This window comes from Medicago truncatula, chromosome 1 (genome assembly GCF_003473485.1).
Source record: "Medicago truncatula cultivar Jemalong A17 chromosome 1, MtrunA17r5.0-ANR, whole genome shotgun sequence".
NCBI lineage: Eukaryota > Viridiplantae > Streptophyta > Magnoliopsida > Fabales > Fabaceae > Medicago > Medicago truncatula.
In genome coordinates, this window is record NC_053042.1 from 14,034,393 (window position 1) to 14,059,370 (window position 24,978).

General features: G+C 38.9%; 1 pseudogene; it reads right to left on the bottom strand.

Moving 5' to 3' along the window:
• Positions 1 to 3,233: 3,233 nt before the first annotated feature.
• On the bottom strand, positions 3,234 to 6,910 carry LOC25482812 (endoglucanase 15-like; annotated as a pseudogene).
• Between the last annotated feature and the right edge of the window lie 18,068 nt (positions 6,911 to 24,978).

Below are 24,978 nucleotides of genomic sequence, written 5' to 3' on the forward strand. Positions count from 1 at the left end.
AACCTAAAATTAAATAAGAAAATACACATAAATTTTTCCTTAATTAAATCATTTTAGGTCCATTAACTACCGATTGCAGATATTATTCATCTCTCATATTTCTTCATTTTAGATCCTTAAAATGATTAAAGAATTAAATTTAATTAAGGAAAATTTAGGTGTATTTCCTTATTTAATTTAAGGTTTGAAATTCGTCGGCAGTTAACTGTCGAAGTTTTCCTCGGCAGTTAACTGCAGCCGGTTCTTTAAAATTGAGGCAGTTAACTGCCGAGGGGCATTTGAGTAATTTACTCGTGTTTCTCATCCAAACCAAATGTGTCAACAACAATACTCCAAGTTTTATGATTGTGCAATTTTAACCTTTTAGTTCAGAATGTGGAATTTTGATCCTCAACTTCACATATTTTTCAATTTTATGGCCCTCAACCCTAAATGATTATTCAAAAAAATGGGAAGACATTGGGTTTTTGGTGACATTAGTGTATTTAGTGGATTGGTAAATGATTAAAGTAAGTGTATAAGTTTCTTTCTTGAGGGGGATTAAAATAAATTATTTTAATGAGAGAATGATCGATTAAAAGAGGGATAAAGACAAAATCATTAAGTTGAATGCAATCCAAGTGGAATTCCATGACAACAAATATATAAATTTCCTTTATATGTATTTAATTGACTGTCATAGACCGCATGTAGTTCATATGCTTAGCCAAATAAGATGAAAGCATATTGTGAGAGTTAACTTAAAATCAGGTTTCTGCAGAATCGTGGCACGATGGCTGGGCAACGTGGCAGGATGGAGGTTTCAGTTTTTGAGGCAAGGCACTGGAAAAATCGTGGCACGATGGGGTCGCATCGCGGCACGATGGTGTGCTGGCGGCGAATAACAGAAACGTATTTTTGGGTGCAGATTTGTTCCAAATTTTAAGCGAAACTTTTACTATAAATATAGACCTTGTATCAGAGCAAACTTGGAGATAGAGAGGGCTGAAACAAGGGTTTAGAAAGGCAACAACATAACTAGGGTTTGTATAGAGTTTGTCTCTTTGGAACAAACACTAGGGTTTGGGGGTTGATTCAACTTGGAAAACACTATTAGGATTGAGTCTCTTGGTTACGGGAAGAGACTGAGACTTTGGGTAGAATTAGGCGGGAGACTTATTCTTGTAACCCATTGATTTCTCTTTGTAACGTTACTCATCATATAGTGGACCGGAGGGCTTCTCTCTCCCCCAGACTAGGTCAATTTGGACTGAACTGGGTCAACAAATTCTTTTGTGTTCTTCTCTTCTTTGTGTTCTTCTCGCCGTTGTTTTCTACTTTTGGCTTGTATTTAATTGTTCCATACACTTTGTTTTGGTTGCTTGATTATCCCTTTCTCCACACATCAAGTTGTTATTGGTGTGATTTTCTCATCGAATTCGCAACACATATATTTATCATGGTTCAACATAAAATTCATATATTTATCTAAATTATATGAAAGAAAACATTTCTCAAGTATAATAGCATATTGATAAATAAACATTAACTCAACACACAAATATGCATATAAATAAACGTGTATTTAGTTACATATATAGTATTGTTAGAAAGTGCTCTTATCTCAGCAAACTTCCTAAGTAAACCGGTGTAAATAGTTTGGGTGAATAACATAACTTCTATCTTAATCTCCATAATCATTAGGGTTTTATCCCACTAATGCCCAAAACAAAGTTTAGCTCTCTAGCTTTGAAACCTCCATTAAAAATTTTATGTTCAAATGTATCCAAATTTTATGATATGCTCTCTCTACATCATTCCCACTTTTTTCTTAAAAAAATATATGGTTAATTAAGTAAATCATCATTGTAAATATTCAGAGTTTTGTTTTTAGTCCTATAAAATAAAATCATACATTTTAGTCCCTATAAAATTTTTCCATCTGTATTTTTAGTTCCTGTAAAAAATTTCTATCAACATTTTTGGTCCCTAAAATACTTAAGGAAAATGTCACAGGGACTAAAAAGTATGATTTTATTTTGTAGGGATTAAAAACAAAACTGTAAATATTTGTAGGGATTAAAAATTTAATTAACCTAAAAATATATAGCAAAAGTTTATGCAACACATATTATTAATTACTATCAAAATTGTTAGCATTAGCTGTTTATTTTATCAAAGTTGACACATGCATCAAAACAAACACACAAAGAGAGATGGAACAAAGAATAGTGGAATCTGAAAATATACGAAACAAAGGCTTTTTTAAGAATGATTTTATGTGGAGTTATAATGTTGACTATGATATACGCATTATCAAGGAGACAAAATAATATAAGCATTATCTTTCAGGCCGAGGCGGCTAGATATTATAAATGATGAAGTAGTGCATGATATCTATTTAGTATGGACAATGCATGATAACTATAAGGTCCGGGTTCGAACCCCGGCCACCACAAAAAAAAAAAAAAAACTATTTGATCACACCATTTTATTACACACACTTAAAAAAAATGTGGAAATTGAAAAAATTTAAATAATATATATTTTAAAATAATTAAATGATTTTTATTTTTGTCTGACTATGCCTAAATAATTTGTCAGCAAAATTACAAAATTCGTTCTTTAACTTAATTTCAGATAATACTTTCGTTCTTTATCTTTTTTAGTTCCGATTTAATCCTTTATGTAAAATGGCATAAAAAAAAAATGAAGGACAAAAGCGATATCTAAAAATAAATTAAGAGACGAATTGTGTAATTTTCCCATAATTTATCTAAATGATTGTGATCATACAAGTATTTTCCCTGGTAAACCTAAAACCAGTGTTAGGAGTAATTTTTTATTCTTATTGGATAAACCATTAGTACACAATGATATTTATTCATGTGCTAAAGGGTGATTTTAAAACTAGAATTGTTTTCTTTAGTCCTCGTGAGCTTTGCTCAGTTGGTAGGGACAAATGCATTTTATATGCAGGGGCTGGGGTTCGAACCCCGGATACCCCACTTCTCTACATTTAAAATGTGTGAGCTTCAGCCACTAAACTAGCTGACAAAAAAAAAGAAACTAGTAAAGTTATCGTGCAAGATTACCCAGATAAAAGTAAAATAATGGAAAATTAAAGTGTGACTTAATGCCTAGTGGAAGACTTTGATTGATAGATTGATGAATTAGACAGTTACTTATTTCATACTAGACTAAAAGTCTAAAACCGGTGTTAGGAGTAACTAGGAACACAAAATTAGGCTAGATTAAGCAAGAACACCAACTAAAGGTGCAACAGAAGTAGTAGTTGGCTCCCCTAATTGAAAATCATTCCTACTATCAGTAAAACCATCATTTTGATCTGAACTCACAACTGCTCCTTCTAATATATTAGGGTTTGGTGCATTTTTATTGAACCATTTTTGAATACCATCTTGACATGTAACTGGTGCATTATCATCTTTGATTGATACAATTGATGATCCTCTATGATGAATTTGTTTTGGATAATTTGATCCATATCCCACCATGTAACTCATATTTCTTGGATTAGAACCCAAAATGTAGTCCATCTAAAATGTTATGAAAAAAAGGGTTAATTAAAATTTTGAATGTTTGTCAAATGGTACATATATAATATATTAAATATTACTATACACACTTTTAATTTATACATTCAAATTGGATTACCTGAGATTGAACAAGAGATGTGAGATCAGAAGGACTAACATCACCTTCACTACATTTTAGGGTTGCTTGCTTTTTAGACAAGTATTTAGAATAAGTGGCCATTGCAAATGTAGCAGTAGAAACATATTGAATATTAGTCCATGGTTGAAACCATAACAAACCCCCTGGTGTTTTCTCCTATAAAGCCATGCTGCTGCCCATAGTAATTCATCCTGTTTGTACAAATAAATTCCCAATTTTCATGTATGTATAAATTAATTTTTTTAGTAATTGTGGTTGCCAATCATTATAACCATGGCAAATAAATGTTCTCTAACTTCCACTTCCTTAATTTTTTTAGTATATTAAAACAAAATTTCAAAAGATACAAGTATATCACCTTAAACCCACTACTGGAATATACTTTTGCCGCTGGTGGGATACTATCATGGTATAAGCCTCTAGAATTGTTTGCAAAGTCAAAAAGCTGTGCAAGAGAAAATGAATTAGAAATTTTCACCGAAAAAGAAAAATTATAAACTATATTTTATTTGTAATAATATACTTTTTGATTTGTAAAAAACAAATAATTTTTACAAAATAAAACCATACTTGCTTTGCATGATTGTGCAATGAGATTATATAATCCGAGCCCTCCGATAGCAATGCAATAGAAGCAGCAGCCATAGCAGCAGCAGTTTCAGCAGCAAGATCAGTGCCGCGATGTTCTTCATCAATCTTATACGAATTTCTAGGTGTTGACATATCCTCTGGTCTTTGCCAACATTGATGATCTGAATCAGGATCACCAACTTCTCCATACAAAATGTTTGGTTGTGGATGTGCCTTCATCAAGTAATCTGCTCCCCATTTTATGGCTGATAATGCATTTTTATACTCATTGGTTTTTTCAAGTTTGTCCTTGAACTCTATTGTGCTCCATGATAGCATTGTTATGGTAAATGCCATTGGAAATCCTAACTTCAAATTGTCTCCAGCATCATAGTATCCACCCACTAGGTCAACCTAAACACATATAAGAAAGTTATAATTTGTCTAATAATATATAGGGTTAAAATAAGTAAATAATCTCCCTAAATATACCAACATTTGATTTTAGTCCCCATAAAATATTCTTTAGGTTTTTGGTCCCTTTAATATTTTTCATTTATGAAATTAGTCCCTACTCTACATTGAGTTTCCCAACAAAAATTCTTACAAACGTCTCGTTAAGACTCAATCTCCTAACCATATAACATTCTTAGAAACATCTCGTTAAGACTCAATCAAATTTTCAATTGGTATACACACAAACAAACACACATACTATATGTAACAAGTATAAGATTTGTAATAAAGTGTATCGACAACAAATTAAATTAACAGAATAATTTCAAATCATATGTGTTATCATGGTTTTTGGGTGCCAAGCCATTAATTGGACTTGAACCTTTCGACCGTTGATATCTCTCTTTTTTCTTGGGAAGGGTAAAAGGAGAAAAACCCTTAAAGAGTTCTAGATTCGGGGGTCGTTTTCGCTACGGGAAGGTGTTAGGCACCCGGAGCGATTATGGTATTCCATAAGAGCCGCTCTCCTAAGTTTATTTCTACGCTTTATTTTTTATTGCCTACTTTGTAAAAAAAGGAATGTATGATTAGTGAAGAATGGGGGTGAGAAGAAGTAGAATTTGATTTTATTTCGGCTTGGAGGAGTTTTGACTCATTGCCTACGTACCCTTTTAAGGGATCAAAACCGATCGTAGTTCATTCTCAAAAAAAGCTTTGTTTTTGTTGGTTGATTTTAAGTTTGAAAAGAGATTTTGAAGAATAGAGATGAGAGGCCTCAAGGGCATAAGATTTGGAAAATGTGAGGTGGAATTAGTCTTTTTCAAAATAAAGTCTATGTATATTTAAGATTCATTGGAAATTTTGCTTAAGAAAAATAAAGGGAAATGAGGAGTTTTGACTCCCATTTTATTTTTTGCAAAAAAGTTTTCAAATGAGGTTATTTGCATATTTTGGGAAAAAATTGGATTTTCTCTAAGTGTTCAAAACTAAACGTTCATCTAATCATGCAATCCTAGCCATACATCTATGCATACAATCCTAAGCATACATCTAAAGTGAGTGTGTGCGTGTCGGTGCGTCATAGTGTCCATAGTCCATATTACAAAAATTCCCTAAATACATTCTATGGCCTCTTTGCCAAGCTACAAACCAATGATAACAAATTACATCACCAAATGAATTAAAACTTGCAAAAAATAAATGCTAGGCTTAAAGAAAGTGGAGAGTGGAGAGGGTGGTGGAATGCTATGAAATGTATGGCACATGAGATGAAATGGTTAGTAATCATAAAGCACAAAATAGTAGGAAATAATCAAAAGGAAATGCATAAAAATGGCAAAGAAAAGGTAATAAAGTGGCAATAAACCTAAAAATTTTGATGTGATACCTAAAGGTGCTTGTAACTCATAATCATCACATCATGGCAATTTTGAAAGAAATTTTGTTTCAAGCCATGACATGAAATTAACGGAAACACATGCAAGCAAGGTATCACACCAAATTCATAGAGAAATTTGACACTTTATTCTCTAAAACAAACACTTGTTGCTTGTAAAACAAGAAATCCATAAAATCATATTCAAAAACAGCAAACAAAAGCACATTTCCAGAGGCATATTCATCACCATATTAGGCATCATTCATCCATGTCATAATATCAAAGTGTCAAGAACAAAACATAGCAAAATGCATACCAAAAGTGTAAAAACACATAGAATTAGTTCATGCCATTTTAGCCTTTTTTTATGCAAGAAACACCATGGAAAAACCAAAAATGTATCAAGAAACCACTAGGATTTTTTAGGAATTTTCATAAAAAAAGGTGAGCAAGCAACAGGTGCAGATAGCAAGGAAATACGGTGCAAATAGCAAGAAAAACAAAAAACGTGAAAGAAAACTAAGCCCAAACCCAAAGCCCACACTCAAAACTCAGATTGCACAGGAGCCACACGATTGATCCAGGATTCTGAAACCCTAGATCAAACGGCCAGGAATCAAAGAGGAATGGACCGGTTCTGGACCGGTCCGGTTCACTGGCTATAAAAGTGAAGGGGGACCGGTTTAAATCATTTTCCACTCTCCTTTCTCTCTCTACACTCAGAGCTTCTCTCTCTTCTCTCTTCTCTCAACTCACCGGATTCTGGCATGGCACGCCGGAGAGGATGAAGGACCGGCCGGAACCTTCATAGGTCGCCGGAAACTTCATCTTCTCTGGTGAAGATCTAGGGTTCCGCCGTGAAATTTTTCAGAAACTTATGATTTTTACATCTTTTGATTCGTCCTTTAACCCTAAACACGAATCCAGCAATTATTTTCTCAAATACGGCCTGAAACGACGTAGATCTAAAACTTTTCATACGGTTTTGAAACTGATTTTGATCTTTTTGGAATAAAACATTTAGATCTTTAAAGATCTACATCGTTTCGTTGTTTGATTACGCTTCTGGTACTCGTTCTTGCTTTCAAAACTTAGATCCTTATGGATCTAGGTTTCGTGCTTACGGTTACGGTTTTCGTCTTTGAGTTCTGGAAATTTCTTGATATGCTTTGCTTGCGTGATTTGCAGGTTTAAACTATGATTATTTTCTGAGAAAAGATTCTGAGTTTTACCTAAGGTTTTGGTTGAAACCTTTAATGGAGGAAATCTTTGGGAAAACTTGATTCTGTTGTTTTCTGATGATTCTTGATTCTTCTGCTTGCTTCACCGGTCCAGATTCTGCAGATTCTGCTTCTTTCCTTCTTCTTTTCACGCTCTGTGATCAACGCTTGAGCTTGCTTCAATGCGAGCTCGCGTTTGAAATTGCAGAGAACGATCAGTTCAATGATGAAGATTCCACAGAATCTCTGAGAATTGATCCAAAACACTGTTAATTCTGATGAATTTTTGATTTCTGGAAAACGGTTAGGGTTTTGTGTTCTTGGTGTTCTTGAGAGATTCTGAAAAACTTTTCTGTTTTGATCCAAAAAATTGAGAAAGAGAAAATTGAGTTTGTGTTTATGAGTTGGCGTGTGATCATTGCTTCTGAAATCTGACTTAATGCTTTTATAGCTGACATGTGTGCATTGGAACCAATAGGAAACTGACATGTGGCATCTGAACTTGTATGAAAGAGGCACGGCTTTGGACTTAAAAAATGAACTTTGGACTTTTCTGCAAAAATAAGAACTTGAGGACTAAACTGCAATTGACACAAAGGACTGAAATGAAAATTGGAAAAGAAACTGGACTGAAATGCAATTTTGGACCTCTTCGAGGACCAAAAATGCAAAAATAATAAAAACAATAAAAATAAAAATAAAATTGGTAATTTGACCAAACGTAAAGCGAAACACAAATAAAATTGACAAAACGGACTAAAACAAACCAATGGCCTAAATGAGGTACTTCAAAGTAACCTCTCTGTGCCAAAATTTTGTGTGAAATGACCAAAATGCCCCTAGGGCTAAAATTGACCTAAACAGACTCAAATTGACTTGACACTGACTCAGATGCAAGTTTGAAATAAAATTAACAAGGTTTACTGATGAAATGTAAAAAAACAATCTGAAAAGACTCAGAGACAGTCACAAGGATGAAAATGGGTCCCACTGCAGGAAATGACCAAAATACCCTTCTGTATGACTTCTTGCAAATTTTGAAATAAACTGTAGAAAAAGCAATGTAACGATCCAGAGACACTTTTGAATGACTTACAAGACAAGTAAAGACATTTTGAAAAGTTTTATGCAAGGAAAACATAAGTAAAATTGTGATTGAAAATACTGCGAGGCAGAGACAGTTTGAACTGTGCAGTTGAAATTTGATAATTGACAAAGTTTGAAATGAAATTGGGCCCAGTATTTTTAGGTCCAAAAACAGGGTATAACAGCTGCCCCTATTTAAGTTTCTTTGTCTGGAGAGTCAAGAGACGGAGTCTTTGGCTTGACAGGACGAAGATACTTAAATATTAGCATTTGCACTGTGTTTGGACGTAAAAATACGCCTACCCATTTTCAAATAATATGCATGTCATGCATCATTTGGATTATGAATGCAAGACCTCATGGGGATTGGAATTAACAAAATATGTCGTATCCATTGCGGGATTGGTAGACATTGACAAAGATAGTGAATAGCAGAGTAACGGGAAACTAGAAACAAGTTGGACAGGTACAAGCTGTTCTTGGATTCAAACTAGCCACTTGACCGGGGATGAAACAAACAGACAACTGCGAGTTGTTCTTATGGATTCGAACTGGTCACTTCACAGGGGATAGAGGTTACTGGACAAACATGAGTTGTTCTTATGGATTCGAACTGGTAACTCACTTGGGGATATTGGAAAGTGCGAGTTGTTCTTATGGATTCGAACTGGTGACCCGACTGGGAAAAAGAGAAAATTGGCAAGTACGAGTTGTTCTTACGGATTCGAACTGGTGACTCGACTGGAAAAAGAGAAAATTGACAAGTACGAGTTGTTCTTATGGATTCGAACTGGTGACTCGACTGAAAACATGTAAAATTGGCAGGTACGAGTTGTTCTTAGGGATTCGAACTAGTGACTCGACTGAAAAAAGAGAAAATTGACAAGTGCGAGTTGTTCTTATGGATTCGAACTGGTGACTCGACTGAAAACATGTAAAATTGGCAGGTACGAGTTGTTCTTAGGGATTCGAACTAGTGACTCGACCGAAAACATGGAAAATTGACAAGTGCGAGCTGCTCTTGGGCTTGAGCTGGTTACTCGACTGATAACGGAGGTAAATAGACAGGGACAAGCTGTTCTTGGATTGAACTAGCCACTTATCCAAACATGGATGGAAATCACTGGGGATTTGTAATGGGATTAGAATTGACTTGACGTCGTCCTGATTTGAAAGGTAGCAATTGGCCAAACTGCACCGGCTCACAGGATAACAGAGGTAGAAGTAAGTTGACTGTGACAAGCTGTTCTTGGACTGAACTAGCCACTTATCCGAACATGTATGGGAATCACTGGAGATTGAAATAAGAATTTGAAACTGACTTGACGTCATCTTAGTTTGAAAGGTGGAAACTGGCCAAACTGCACTAGCTCACAAGGTAACAGGGGTGTTGATTATTGACTTGAAATTGGCATTGCTATTTGAATTGAAATTGACATTGATACTTGAATTGAAGTTGACATTGACATTGAATTTGAAATTGACATTGACATTGAATTGAAATTGACATTGACATTTGAATTGAAATTGACATTGACATTTGAATTGAAATTGACATTGATATTGAATTTGACATTTGTATTGGAAATTGAATGTGACATTGACATTTGAACTGAAATTTGACACTGACATTGATATTGGAAATGCAACATGTATGGATGGTATAACAATTTTTATCAGATGTATAGACATGTAATATGCATGATCATGCATGCATGAATGATTGAAATGCATGATGGTTGACAGTTTGTAGACACGACTTCACGGGGAAGACAAGACATTAGAGTATTGGGCACGTGGTGGCTCGTGCTATAACACATGTTCACTGGGGAAATAGACTTCCTTCATGGGGAATCTTCTCTGGGGATAACGTCGTTTGAGAGACGCACCGAGACTATAACTGGGGACATAGAAAAGGTAGACAGGTACGAGTTGTTCTTGATTCGAACTGGTCACTCGACTGAAAGCAAAGGCAAATAGACAGGTGCGAGCTTGTTCTTGGATGCGAACTGGTTACTCCACCGGAGACAAAGACAAAATAGACAGGCGCAAGCTGCTCTTGGATCGAGCTAGCCACTTGAGCGAACAGAAACAGATAGACGGGTACAAGTTGTTCTTGGACTTGAACTAGCCACTTGACCCAAAATCATAGACACATAGACAGGTACGAGCTGTTCTTGGATTCGAACTGGTAACTCGACCGAGGTCATGGAAAAGTAGATAGATACGAGTTGTTCTTGGATTCGAACTGGTCACTCGACCGAAAGCAAAGGCAAATAAACAGGTGTGAGCTTGTTCTTGGATGCGAACTGGTTACTCCACCGGACAGAAACAGATAGACAGGTACAAGCTGCTCTTGGATTGAGCTAGCCACTTGACCAAACGGAAACATATTGACAGGTACAAGCTGCTCTTGGATTGAGCTGGGCACTCGACCGATAACATAAGCAAATTGATAGGTACAAGCTGTTCTTGGACTTGAACTAGCCACTTGACCAAACAGAAACATATTCACTGGGGATTAGTTTGTTTGACAAAATATAGATTGAGATTGACTTGACGTCGATTTGATTTGAAAGGTAGAAATTGAGACTGATGTTATTGGCTCACAAGGTTTTGACAGAGAACCTGACATGAGTATTGAATTGAGACTGATGTTGACATTGGAAATGTGATATGCATGAATGATATAACAGTTTCATTAAATGGATGGGCACGTAATATGCATGATTATGCATGTATGAATGCTTGTAATGCATGACTGTTGGCAGTTTGTAGGCACGACTTCACGGGGAAGACAATACATTAGAGTATTGGGCACGTAGTGGCTCGTGCTATATTACACATTCTTGGAAATCCTCTTTGGAGATGACGTCGTTGGGAGACGTGTCGGAACCATAGCTGAGGGCAGGTAGATATACAACTTGCTGGAGATAGAATCTTGAGAGACTCCACCGGGGAAAACGCCGTTGTGCTGGGCATTTCAACGCTGGGTATGTTGTAGACATTGCATCTGTGGTCTATGTTATATTCTTATTTTCATTTTTTCATTTTTCATTGCATCCCATTTTTGCCTGGATCACCCTTTCGGGTTTTCGATCCACCGGGGCAATAAATTCTTTTCAATGCCCCATTTTTGCCTGAACTGCCCTTTCGGGTTTTCAATCCAGCGGGGTGCTCATTCTTGCCTAAGCCGCCCTTCCGGGTTTTCAACTTAGCGAGCCTTTTCATTTTCATGCATTCTCATTCTGTTTTTTCATTCTTGCCATTGACCACAGACTATCCTGGAGGAGAACCTGCTTGTAACATATATTGAAATAGACATCAACATACTCTCGCTCATGCATGCTTCATTTGAATGTACCCTGTTGCTCAGGTTTGCTTTTCAAAATAAACAAAAAGTTTTCAATTTTCAAAAATGTTTGTTTCAAGCATTGTCATTATCAAAAATAGGAGGAAAGTAAATTGTATATAGCTTTGAAAGTAGAAGAAAATAGAGTTTTAAACAAAAGCAAAGGCTCAAATTGATGTATGAGAGTGGTGGTCAGCCGAAGGCGTGACTCCACGGATTCACAAAGCTTGGTGTTATCATGGTTTTTGGGTGCCAAGCCATTAATTGGACTTGAACCTTTTGACCGTTGATATCTCTCTTTTTTCTTGGGAAGGGTAAAAGGAGAAAAACCCTTGAGTTTCCGGATTCGGGGGTCGTTTTCGCTACGGGAAGGTGTTAGGCACCCGGAGCGATTATGGTATTCCATAAGAACCGCTTTCCTAAGTTTATTTCTACGCTTTAATTTTATTGCTTATTTGTAAAAAAGAAAGTGTGATTAGTTAAGAATGGGGGTGAGAAGAAGTAGAATTTGATTTTTATTTCGGCTTGGATGAGTTTTGACTCATTGCCTACGTACCCTTTTAAGGGATCAAAACCGTTCGTAGTTCATTCTCAAAAAAAAAAAAAAAAGGTTTTTTGTTTTTGTTGGTTGATTTTAAGTTTGAAAAGAGATTTTGAAGAATAGAGATGGGAGGCCTCAAGGGCATAAGATTTGGAAAATGTGAGGTGAAATTAGTCATTTTGCAAAAATAAAGTCCAAGGAGGATTAAGATTTATTGAAAATTTTGCTTAAGAAAATAAAGGGAAATAAGGAGCTTTGACTCCATTTTATTTTTTAAAAAAAGTTTTCAAGTGTTATTTGCATGTTTTGGAAAAAAAGTTGATTTTTATCTAAGTGTTTAAGCCTAAGCATTCATCTAACCATACAATCCTATGCATACATCTAAGGTGAGTGTGTGCGTGCCGGTGCGTCATAGTGTCCATAGTCCATATTACAAAAATTGCCTAAATACATTCTATGGCCCCTTTGCCAAGCTACAAACCAATGATAACAAATTACATCACCAAATGAATTAAAACTTGCAAAAAATAACTGCTAGACTTAAAGGAAGTGGAGAGTGGAGAGGGTGGTGGAATGCTATGAAATGTATGGCACATGAGAGGAAATGGTGAGTGATCATAAAGCACAAAATAGTAGGAGATAATCAAAAGGAAATGCATAGAAATGGCAAAGAAAAGGTAATAAAGTGGCAATAAACCTAAAAATTTTGATGCGATATCTAAAGGTGCTTGTAACCCATAATCATCACATCATGGCAATTTTGAAAGAAATTTTGTTTCAAGCCATGACATGAAATTAATGGAAACACATGCAAGCAAGGTATCACACCAAATTCATAGAGAAATTTGACACTTTATTTTCTAAAACAAACACTTGTTGCTTGTAAAACAAGAAATCCATAAAATCATATTCAAAAACAGCAAACAAAAGCACATTTCCAGAGGCATATTCATCACCACATTAGGCATCATTCATCCATGTCATAATATCAAAGTATCAAGAACAAAACATAGCAAAATGCACACCAAAAGTGTAAAAACACATAGAATTAGTTCATGCCATTTTAACATTTTTTTCATGCAAGAAAACACCACAAAAATGCCAAAAATATACCAAGAAACAACTAGGATTTTTTAGGAATTTTATAAAAAAAAGGTAGGCAAGTAACAGGTTCGGATAGCAAGAGAGGCAGTGCAAATAGCAAGAAAATAACAAAAAAACGTAAAAAGAACTAAGCCCAAACCAAAGCCCAATCCTACAAGGTCCGGATGCACAGGAGCCACACGATTGATCCAGGGTCCTGAAACCCTAGATCAAACGGCCAGGAATCAAAGGGGAATGGACCGGTTCTGGACCGGTCCGGTTCGCTGGCTATATAAACACAAGGGGACCGGTTTTATTCACTTTCCACTCCCCTTTCTCTCTCTACACTCAGAGCTTCTCTCTCTCTTCTCTCTTCTCTCAACTCACCGGATTCTGGCGTGGCACGCCGGAGAGGATGAAGGACCGGCCGGAACCTTCATAGGTCGCCGGAAACTTCATCTTCTCCGGTGAAGATCTAGGGTTCCGCCGTGAAATTTTTCAGAAACTTATGATTTTTACGTCTTTTGATTCGTCCCCTAATCCTAAACACGAATCCAGCAATGATTTTCTCATACACAGCTTGAAACGACGTAGATCTTGGAAAAAACTTTTACGGTTTTGAAATGATTTTTGATTTTTGAACTAAATCGTTTAGATCTTTAAAGATCTACATCGTTTCGTCGTTTGATGGCTTTTCTGATACTTGTTCTTGCTTTCAAAACCTAGATCCTTATGGATCTAGGTTTTGTGTTTACGGTTACGGCTTTGTTTCGCGATTCTGGAAACTTTTCTGTTTTCTATTTGCAGGTTTAACTGTGATATTACTTTTTGAAGAAGGATTCTGAGTTTTACCTGAGTTTTTTTTATGGAGATTCTGTTGAGTTCTTCGGAAAACTTGATTCTGTTCTTGCTGATTTTTGATGCTTCTGCTTGTTCTTTGGACCGAAAATAAATCGGTGATTCACCGGTTCTGTTTCTTCATCTTCTTCGCCGGTTTAGAACCTTGTTTCTTTCCCTCTTCTTCTCGCTGAACCTTCTTCGTGATCGGTACTGGAATTTGCTGCTTCTGCAGTGAATCCGTGCCTTGAATTGCGAAGGAGATGATTCAATGATGATGATTCCTAAGGAATCTCTGAGAATCAATGGAAAATCCAACGAATTTTGATGATTCTTGCTTTCTGGAAAACGGTTAGGGTTTTGTGTTCTTGGTGTTCTTGAGAAATTCTGAGAATTTTCTGTTTTTGATCTAATTGCTGAGAAAGAGAAAATTTATTTTGTGTTTATGAGTTGGCGTGTGATTAATGGCCTTGAGTGGCACTGTGCACCTTTTATAGCATGACATGTGTGCCTCTGAACAAATGAGAAAGTGACACCTGGACCTGAAAAAAAAAGAATGACACGGCCTTGGACAAAAAAAATGAAATTTGGACCTTCTTGCAAAAAACAAAACTTAAGGACTAAACTGCAAAATTAAAAAAACTTGAAATGAAATAAACAAAAAACAGTTTGGACAAAAAATGCAATTTTGGGACCTCAATTGAGGGACCAAAATGCAATTAAAATAAAATTTGAATAAAAAACATAATTTGACCAAACGTAAAGTGAAACAAAAAATAAAATTGACAAAACGGACTAAAACGAACCAATGGCCTAAATGAGGTACTTCAAAGTAACCTCCCCATGCCAAAATTTTATGTGAAATGACCAAAATGCCCCTAGGGCTAAAAACGACCCAAACAGATTCAAATTGACTTGACACTGACTCAGATGCAAGTTTGAAGTGATTTTAACAAGGTTTACCGATGAAATGTTAAAAATCAATCTGAAAAGACTCAGAGATAGTCACAAGGATGAAAATGGGTCCCACTGCAGGAAATGACCAAAATACCCTTCTGTACGACTTTTTGCAAATTTTGAAATAAACTGTAGAAAAAGCAACGCAATGATTCGGAGACACTTTCGAATGACTTACAAGACAAGTAAAGACATTTTGAAAGGTTTTATGCAAGAAAAACATAGGTAAAATTGTGATTGAAAATACTGCGAGGCAGAGACAGTTTGAACTGTGCAGCTGAAATTTGATAATTGACAAAGTTTGAAATGAAATTGGGCCCAGCATTTTTAGGTCCAAAAACAGGGTATAACAGCTGCCCCTATTTAAGTTTCTTTGTCTGGAGAGTCAAGAGACGGAGTCTTTGGCTTGACAGGACGAAGATACTTAAATATTAGCATTTGCACTGTGTTTGGACGTAAAAATACGCCTACCCATTTTCAAATAATATGCATGCCATGCATCATTTGGATTATGAATGCAAGACCTCATGGGGATTGGAATTAACAAAATATGTCGTATCCATTGCGGGATTGGTAGACATTGACAAAGATAGTGAATAGCAGAGTAACGGGAAACTAGAAACAAGTTGGATAGGTACAAGCTGTTCTTGGATTCGAACTAGCCACTTGACCGGGAATGAAACAAACAGACAACTGCGAGTTGTTCTTTATGGATTCGAACTGGTCACTTCACCGGGGATAGGGGTTACTGGACAAACACGAGTTGTTCTTATGGATTCGAACTGGTAACTCTCTTGGGGATATTGGAAAGTGCGAGTTGTTCTTATGGATTCGAACTGGTGACCCGACTGGGAAAAAGAGGAAATTGGCAAGTACGAGTTGTTCTTAGGGATTCGAACTAGTTACTCGACTGAAAGCAAGGCAAATAGACAGGTGCGAGTTTGTTCTTGGATGCGAACTGGTTACTCCACCGGACAGAAACAGATAGACAGGTACAAGCTGCTCTTGGATTGAGCTAGTCACTTGACTAAGCGGAAACATATTGACAGGTACAAGCTGCTCTTGGATTGAGCTGGGCACTCGACCGATAACATTGAAAAGTAAACGGGTGCAAGTCGTTCTTGGATGCGAACTAGTAACTTGGCCGAACAGAAACATATTTACTGGGGATTGGTTTGTTTGACAAAATATAGATTGAGATTGACTCGACGTTGATTTGTATTGAAAGGCAGAGATTGATCGATATTATTGGCTCACAAGGTTTTGACAGAGAACCTGACATGAGTATTGAATTGAGACTGATGTTGACATTGGAAATGCAATATGTATGGATGATATAACAGATTCATTAATATGCATGGGTACGTAATATGCATGATTATGCATGTATGGATGCTTGTAATGCATGATTGTTGGCATTTTGTAGGCACGACTTCACGGGGAAGGCAAGACATCAGATCATTGGGCACGTAGTGGCTCGTGCTATATTACACATTCTTGGAAATCCTCTTTGGAGATGACGTCGTTGGGAGACGTATCGGAACCACGGCTGAGGGCAGGTAGCTAAACCACTTGCTGGGGATAGAATCTTGAGAGACTCCACTGGGGAAAACGCCGTTGTGCTGGGCATTTCAGTACTGGGTAAGTTGTAAACATCGCATCTGTGGTCAATGCTTTTTGCATGTTATTTTCTCGATTCTCATTCATTCATTTTTTGCATCCCATTTTGCCTGGATCGCCCTTTCGGGCTTTCGATCCACCGGGGAAATAAGTTCTTTTCAATGCCCCATTTTTGCCTGAACTGCCCTTTCGGGTTGTCAATCCAGCGGGGTGCTCATTTTTGCCTAAGTCGCCCTTTCGGGTTTTCAACTTAGCGAGCTCATTCATTTTCATGCATTTTCATTCTGTTTTTTCATTCTTGCCATTGACCACAGATTATCTTGGAGGAGAACCTGCTTGTAACATATATTGAAATAGACATCAACATACTCTCGCTCATGCATGTTTCATTTGAATGTACCCTGTTGCTCAGGTTTGCTTTTCAAAATAGACAAAAGGTTTTCAATTTTCAAAATGTTTGTTTCAAGCATTGTCATTATCAAAATAGAAGGAAAATGATTTGTATATAGCTTTGAAAGTAGAAGAAAAAAATAGAATTTTCAAACAAAAGCAAAGGCTCAAATTGATGTATAAGAGTGGTGGTCAGCCAAAGGCATGACTCCACGGATTCACAAAGCTTGGAAAATGGTAATTTTATTGGTTGGTGGTACATTGAACACAGCAATCATTACATTTCCTGGAAACTTTGAATTCGCAAGCGTAGGAGCTTTAGATGAAGATAGTCATCAACGGCAGCAGATACCCCTAGGGGGACGGTGGTTGGCCAGATATAGTTACTTGCCTTTTGTTTCAATCTCATTTTTGCATGAACCGCCCTTCCGGGTTTTCGGCTCATCGAGACGCTCATTCTTGCCTGAGTTGTGTACAATCTCAGCGAGCTTTTCATATTTGTTTTTTTGTGTCCCTTATTTTTGCCTGGACCGCCCTTTCGGGTTTTCGATCCACCGGGAAGCGCATTTTTGCCTAGGCCGCCCTTTCGGGTTTTCGACCTACCACGCTGTTCTTTTCATATTTCTAGGCGAAGTATTTCTTGACTATATCGGCATTCACTGGATTTGGAAGTTCTACACCATCCATGTGTGTAAGGATTAAAGCACCACCGGAGAAGGCCTTCTTGACAACATAAGGACCTTCATAGTTAGGCGTCCACTTGCCCCTTGGGTCGGGTTGCTGGCTTATCCTCCTTTTCAATACAAGTTCCCCTACCTTGAATTCTCGAGGATGGACTTTCTTGTCAAAAGCAGTCTTCATTATTGCTTGGTATGACTGTCCACGAGCCATGGCATCCATACGTTTTTCCTCAATCAAATTCAATTGATCATACCGGCTTTGGCACCATTCAGCCTCAGATAACTTTGCTTCCATGATCACACGGAGAGACGGGATCTCCACTTCCAAAGGAAGAACTGCTTCCATACCATATACAAGAGAGAAAGGGGTTGCCCCGGTTGAACTGCGCACGGTAGTACGGTAACCATGCAGAGCATAGGGTAACATCTCATGCCAGTCCTTGTAAGTAGTTACCATCTTCTGGACAATTCTTTTGATATTCTTGTTGGCGGCCTCAACTGCACCATTCATCTGAGGTCTATAGGGAGAAGAGTTATGATGCTCAATTTTGAATTCTTCACAAAGAGCTTGCACCACATTATTATTCAGGTTGGTACCATTGTCAGTAATAATCTTGCTGGGAACACCATATCGACAGATGATGTTGTTCTTGATGAACTTAGCTACCACTTGCTTGGTCACATTGGTATAAGATGCTGCTTCAACCCACTTAGTGAAGTAGTCAATTGCCACTAAGATGAAACGATGACCATTTGAAGCCTTCGGTTCAATTCTTCCAATCATGTCGATGCCCCACATTGAGAACGGCCATGGGGATGAAATAACATTGAGAGCATGCGGAGGCACATGAATCTTATCAGCATAGATTTGACATTTGTGGCACTTTCTGGCGTATTGGTAGCAATCATGCTCCATGGCCATCCAGTAGTAACCTGCCCGCAGCAACTTTCTTGACATAGTATGCCCTGTAGCATGGGTCCCGAAGGTACCGTCATGTACGTCATGCATTAACTGCTCTGCTTCGTGTTCATCAACACATCTTAACAATACCATGTCATAGTTTCTCTTGTACAGAATATCTTCATCTAACAGGAATCTACTGGCCAATCTTCTCAGGGTCTTCTTATCTTGTTTGGAAGCACCCGGCGGATATTCGCGGCTTAGCAAGAACTGCTTGATGTCGTAGTACCAAGGTCTATAGTCAACCACATTTTCACCAGCCTGATCGATCACATCCCCAATAGCAAACACATGCGAAGGTCTTTCAAGGCGTTGCACTTTGATTAATGGCACATCATTCCAATGGTTTACTCGAAACATGGAAGATAGAGTAGCAAGAGCATCAGCCATTTGGTTCTCATCACGAGGAATATGGTGCAGCTCAACCTTTGTAAAATATGTCAGAAGACGTCTCGCATAATCACGATAAGGAATCAACTTAGCATGGTGGGTCTCCCATTCACCCTTTATCTGATTGATGACGAGCGCAGAATCTCCATAGATGTCGAGGTGTTTGATTCTCATGTCAATTGCTTCCTCGATCCCGAAGATACATGCTTCATACTCAGCCATGTTGTTGGTACATTCGAACAGAATTCGGGCGGTAAAGGGAATGTGATGCCCTTGCGGGGATACAATGACTGCCCCAATTCCTTTGCCATAAGCATTGACAGCACCATCAAAGACTAAACCCCACTTGCTATTGGGATCTGGACCTTCATTAATCAACGGTTCGTCGCAGTCTTTGGATTTCAAATACAGGATCTCTTCATCAGGGAAATCGAATTCAATTGGTTGGTAATCATCAAGAGGTTGATAAGCAAGGTGATCGGCAAGAATGCTGCCTTTGATTGCCTTTTGAGTTTTGAACACAATATCATATTCAGACAACAACATCTGCCAGCGTGCAATCTTCCCAGTAACGGCCGCTTTCTCAAAGATATACTTTATCGGATCCATTCTGGATATCAACCAAGTTGTATGATTCACCAAATAATGACGCAGGCGTTTGGCAGCCCAAGCTAAAGCACAACAAGTCTTCTCAAGCATTGTATACCGAGTTTCACAATCGGTGAACTTCTTGCTTAGATAGTAGATAGCATGTTCTTTCTTTCCAGTTTCATCTTGTTGACCAAGCACGCATCCCATGGATTCATCAAATACTGCCAAATACATGATCAACGGCCTTCCTTCCACGGGTGGGACAAGGATAGGTGGTTCCAGCAGGTAATTCTTGATGCTATCAAAAGCTACTTGGCATTCATCATTCCATACAACAGGCTGGTTCTTCCTTAGTAGCTTGAAGATCGGCCCGCAGGTTGCGGTCATATGAGATATGAATCGGGAGATGTAATTCAAACGTCCCAAGAAACCTCTGACTTGCTTCTCTGTCTGTGGAGCTGGCATTTCTCGGATGGCCCGGACTTTATCAGGATCGACTTCAATGCCCTTTTGGCTGACAATGAAGCCTAATAACTTCCCGGACCTGACACCGAATGTACATTTGTTGGGATTCAATCGCAGCTTGTATTTTCTCAACCTTTCAAACATCTTTGTTAAATATTCAACATGCTGCTCCTCATCTGCTGACTTCACAATCATATCATCCACATATACCTCAACTTCTTTGTGAATCATGTCATGAAACAGAGTGGTCATTCCCCTTTGGTAGGTAGCACCAGCATTGATTAGGCCGAACGGCATCACTTTGTAGCAGAAAGTACCCCATGGAGTGATAAAAGATGTCTTTTCTCTATCCTCAGGAGACATTTTGATTTGATTATAACCGGAAAAACCGTCCATGAAGGAGAACACCTTAGACTGAGCAGTATTATCAACAAGCACATCGATATGAGGTAATGGAAAGTTGTCTTTTGGACTGGCCTTGTTCAGGTCTCTGAAGTCAACACACATCCGGACTTTACCATCCTTCTTTGGCACAGGCACAATATTGGCAACCCATTCGGGATACTCAACTGTCATTAGGAAACCCGCATCAATCTGTTTTTGAACCTCGCTCTTAATCTTGAGAGCCATATCAGGATGAGTCCTTCTCAATTTCTGCCTGACGGGAGGACATTCAGGCTTGGTAGGGATCCGATGCTCCACGATCATAGGGTCCAGACCTGGCATATCTTCATAGGACCATGCAAAAATATCCGGATATTCCCGGAGGAGTTGGATGATCTTCTGTTTAACCCCTTCCTCTAGAGTAGCACCAATCTTGATTTCTTGCTTGTTTTCCTCGGTACCTATGTTGATAAGCTCAATCTCTTCCTGGTGAGGCAGAATGGCTTTCTTTTCTTGCTCGAGTAACCGAGTAATCTCATATGGTATGTCATCACCTTCCTCATCTTCGGCTTCATACACAGGGAATTCAAAATTCGGAGGAACCGCAGGATTACTGTGTTCAACGGGTTTATTATGGTTCAACCTGCATATAATGATTGGATGATTTTAGAAAGAGTTTTTTTTCATGCAGATTTTTGAAATTAATAAGAAAATACAAACGTTTTGGTTTTTTCTGGTATTACCATTATTTCCAAGAAAAAAAGAAAAAAAAAATCACTAAAAAATAAAAGTCGTGAAAGAAACGACGATTTTTGTTAATAACGGCGATGCCGAAACAAACACGCCCTTCCAGAAATATCACTTTCGCTTCGGGCAGAGCGAGAGGATGGTTATTTTGAAAAACAAAACACTTAAGCAACAAGACACATTATTCGGAAACATGCATGATTGAATGAATGTTGATGGCATCACAATTTCTCGCAATGCCTCCTGGTATAACAAACATAGGCCTAGGACTACATCCAGTCGCCTCTTCAGTAATTGCATTGATAAACTCAGCACTGTAGAAGATTCATGTGGCATTGTACTTGTAAGGAATAGCCTTTGTAGAAGTATAAGGTACTGGTCCGGGCAGCCTTATCACTTAGAGGCTCAACATTCTCTTTTGAAGGCACGCTCTTGACGGGCGGATCATGAAAGACTGGCACAATCACACAGACGTCGCTGACAGTCAGAAGATTATCATTCATCAGGCTTTGGATGTCTTCTTGAACAGTATAACAACCCAAAGGATCACGGAGGCATCCTAGACACTTGGCATGATCATGATTGAACAGAGAAGCTTTGCACAGCTTGATGTGTAGAGGTACCAGAGGAGTTGCGACGTTGCGGACATCAAGTCTCGGAGCTTCTTCACACACTTCGATCATATTCACAGCGGCATGATTTGGAAGCGGATTGTCGAGGACATGTGGAACATTATTCTCAAAAGTCAGCTTCCCTTGATCGATGAGCTTCTTCACGATATACTTCAAACCATAACACCCCTCGACATCATGACCTAGGGCACCTTGATGAAAGTCACATTTGAGATCAGACCTGAACCTTGGAGGCAACGGATCAGGTGGGGGCTTACCCTGTCTAGTTGTACAATGCCCTCTCTGGAGTAAAGTTGGAAGCAACTCAGCATATAACATCGGTATCGGAGGGAAAGTAGGCCTAGCTTGCTGATTTTGTTGTTGTTGTTGAACCGGCATCTGTTGTTTCATCTGTTGGGCAATTGCATTGACGGGCACTTGAGGCTGGCCCGGCGGCAAAGGGTACTGATGATAAAACGGTGGGAAGAACGGATGCTGAGAATACGGCATATATGGGTATGACGGAGGCATTTGAGCTGCATTGATGGGAGCAACGGTAGCCATTGATTGACCGGCTCCAGCTGACACCATCCCCACTTCCGTTTCTTTCTTCTTGTGGTGTCCATTACCGTATCTCTTCGACGCATTTACAGAGGATTCAGCTTTCTCAAACACAATGATTCCATCCCTGACGGCTTCCTCAAGACGGGTTCCCATAGTGACCATCTCCGAAAAGTTGTTCGGGGCAGCGATGATCATCCTCTCAACATAATCTTTCTTCAACGTCTTTAAGAACGTCTGGGTCATTTCTTCTTCATCTAAAGCAGGAGTGATACGGGCAGCCGCCCCTCTCCACCTTTGCGCATATTCACGGAAACTTTCCTCCTTCTTCTGAGATAGGGACCTGAGAAACTCCCTATTTGGCCTCAGTCGAGTGTTAAACCCATAATGGCTCTTGAAAGCGGTGGCTAACTCATCAAAGGTATGGATGTCATTCTTACTCAAACTAGTATACCACTCTGCGGCATCCTCCATCAGACTATCCTGAAAACAGTGGATCATAAGGGAATCATTGTCTTTGTAATTGCCCATCTTCCGGACGTATTTGATGATGTGATTTTGAGGACAAGTCAGCCCGTTGTACCGGTCGAAGTCCGGAATCTTGAACTTTTTAGGAACATCCACTTTTGACACTAAGCAAAGGTCTTGAGTTTTGACAGAGTCTGCATTCCCTCGATTGGCCTGGATCTCGTGACGGAGTTCTTTAGCAAGTTCCTCCATCATCTCTTCCATAGTCTTGGTTACGGGGATGCTTCTGTGCTGTGTGTTGATGTTAATACCTTGAGGCAGAGTGTGTACCAGAGGCTCAGTGACAGCTGCTGTTGTTTGTGGCAAAGTAGCAATGATGGAGGCGGCATTTGTTGCAGGGATCAGAACATTGTTAGCAGTGCCCGAGGTGCTTGCTGTAGCAACGGGAGTGAAGAATGGTGGAAGCCCATACGGAAACCCCACTGGCATAGTAAAGCGATTGTCTGCAGAAGTGGTAGGGAGCACGCTTGTAGTTACTGGTGCAGCTGTGGTTGTAGGGATAGCTGTAGCTGATTGCTCTTGAGCAGCTAGTAGAGCAGTCATGACGTCATTAGCTTTAGCCAATTCCTCCTTTAGAGAGGCTAACTCGGTGCGAAGCTGAGCGTTCTCTTCTTCCATAGCCCTTTTCTTTCTTCTGTATTCTCTGGTTCGATCAATTCTATCTGGTTCGTAAACTCTCTGAGCACGAGCCACTTTTCACACTGCGGCAGAGGAACCAGGAGATAATGAGCACTTGGAAGCCTTTGTGACCAATGCATGATGCATATGATGCATGATATGCAAATGCGAATGCAAAAGACTTATTATTATTATTTTTTTTTTTTTTTTTTTTCATCGAAGGATTTTAAAACAAATTAGAAATCTTGCAAATAAACAACATTACACAACATTTTCAACAAGGTAAACAAATAAAGCTCTCAAGCATAGGAAGTAGTCGGAAGATCATCGGACTCGGAATCTGAATCACAGTATCTGTCAAAGAAATCTCGTCGTCCTCGAGCTCTCTTGGAATCCCTCATAAGCAGCTCGTCTTTCTCTTCCAATTCCTTCCGGACCTTAGCTAGTTCTTTCTTCAACATCAGATTCTCATGAGTCTTCTGCTCATCTCTACCATCCAAAGTCATGATTAGATTCTCGGCTTGATTGTACCGAGCTTTCCACACTTGCTTCTCACGACTCTCCATAGCTAGATGCTCCTGATACATATCCTGAGTTGCGGGAAGTAGAGGTAAAGGCATAGACGGAGTGTATGAAGACACGTATCTCATAGCTGGATAAGGCATACCAATCTCCTCAGCTCGATCTATCACCCACTGAGTATAGGCCTCATGAGCGACACCGGATCTCACACCTAGATGCTTCACACTCTTCCTTCGAACCTTGGACCAAGCATCTATGAAAGCTTTCCTTTGCCCGGTGGGAGCATTCATGTAGAAGAAGAACTCTGGAGATGTGGCAAGATTGATGGGCTTCGACTTCATAGGGAAACCAAACTGTCTCATAGCAAGCTCGGGGTTGTAGTTGATTCCTCCACGGGTACCAAGAAGAGGTACATTGAGAAAGTCTCTGCAACCCATAATGATTTCCTTCACTTGAGCGGCAGGAGTGAGCCAGACGACCTCATTAGGAGTAAGGGCCATAATCCGCTGTGAGTAGGACCAGTTCTCCGAGTTGTCATGGAAGGAACTCGGAAGGTGCGAAATAAACCACCTATACAAAAGAGATGTGCAGCAAAGAATATATCCACGGCCCTTGAGAGTCCTGTCATGAATGGCGTGGTAGGTATCTGCTAGCAAAGTAGGAACCGGGTTCTTGGAATGAAAGATCTCGATAGCATTCATGTCCACGAAGTTGTCGAGGTTCGGAAAGAGAATGAGCCCGTAGATAAGCAA